Genomic DNA, 1792 nt, shown 5'->3' with positions numbered 1-1792 from the left:
AGTTAACCAAAAGAAAGAAAGAGCACCTCCAAATCAACAAAATCAGAGATGAAAGGGAAAACATCACAACAGGCACCAAAGAGATCCAGAATATTATAAGGGAATAATATAAAAACCTATATGTTTCTAAATTTGAAAACCTAAAAGAAATGGACAGGTACCTAAAAGCATTGGAATCACCAAAACTAAACCAAGAAGAGATTAGCAGGTTAAACAGACACATATTACAAAAAGAATTGAAACAGTAATACAAAAATCTCCCGACTAAAAAAAGCCCAGGACCAGAGGGATTTACAACAGAATTCTATCAGACATTTAAAGAGGATCTACACCCAATACTACTTAATTTATTCAAAAAGATAGAAATGGGGGGAGAACTTCCAAATTCCTTCTATGAAGCCAGCATCACTCTAATACCAAAGCCAGGTAAAGATACAACCAAAAAAGAAAACTATAGACCCATATTCTTAATGAACATAGATGCAAAAATTCTCAACAAGATATTGAAAACCACATACAGACACACATCAAAAAGATCACCCACCATGATCAAGTCGACTTTATACCAGAGATGCAGGGATGGTTCAATATATGTATGTCAATAAATGACATAAATCATATAAATGGGCTCAAAGACAAGGACCCCATGGTTATCTCAATAGATACAGAGAAGGCCTTTGACAAAATTCAATATGAACTTATGTTCAAAGTCCTAGAAGGAACTGGACTGGAGGGAACATGCCTCAACATAATTAAAGCCGTATATAGCAAACCCACCGCCAATATCATTCTAAATGGAGAAAAACTGGAATCATTCCCATTGAAATCAGGAAACAGACAAGGCTGTCCACTATCCCCACTTCTCTATAACATAGTGCTTGAAACTCTTGCAAGACCAATAAGAAAAGAGAAGGAAATTAAGGGAGTAGTAATTGGAAAAGAGATCAAATGATCCCTTTTTGCAGATGATATGATATTATATCTAAAAGACGCCAAAAATTCCACCAGAAAACTCCTGGGAATTATTAACACATTCAGTAAAGTGGCAAGTTACAAAATTAACCTTTAAAAGTCTGTAGCCTTTCTATACACCAATAACAATCAGAGAAAGAGTACATGGAAACACTCCTCTTCAAAATAGCTGCAAAAAAATAAAATTAAAAGCTCAGAATAAACATGACCAAAGACATTAAAGAACTCTACAATGGAAATTTAAAATCTTTAAGAAAGAGATTGAAGAAGACATCAGAATATGGAAGGACCTCCCATGCTCATGGATTGGAAGAATGAATATTGTGAAAATGACCATCCTACCAAAAGCCTTTTATAGATTCCATGCAATGCCAATAAAAATCCCCATGACATTTTTCACAGAATTGGAAAAAAAAAACATCCTAAGATTCATATGGAAGCACAAAAGACCTTGGATAGCCAAAGCAACCATGAGCACTAAGCAATGCCGGGGGGATTACAATACCAGATTTTAAGCTGTATTGCAGAACTACAATCATAAAAACAACATGGTACTGGCACAAAAATAGACCCATAGATCAATGGAACAGAATGGAAGATCCTAATATGAGTACATGCAATTTCAGCCACCTGATGTTTGACAAAGGGGCCAGGAATATTCACTGGAGGAAAGACAGCATGTTCAGCAAACGGTGCTGGCAAAACTGGATCTCCATCTGTAGAAGACTGAAACTAAGCCCCTATCTTTCATCTTGCAAGAAAGTCAGCTCCAAATGGATCAAAGACCTCAATGTGAAGCCTGAAACTCTGAAACTGTTAG

This window comes from Nannospalax galili, unplaced genomic scaffold (assembly GCF_000622305.1).
Source record: "Nannospalax galili isolate Female #2095 unplaced genomic scaffold, S.galili_v1.0 scaffold305, whole genome shotgun sequence".
Lineage (NCBI taxonomy): Eukaryota > Metazoa > Chordata > Mammalia > Rodentia > Spalacidae > Nannospalax > Nannospalax galili.
The sequence above is the reverse complement of the archived record's forward strand: the minus strand, read 5'-3'. Positions refer to the sequence as shown.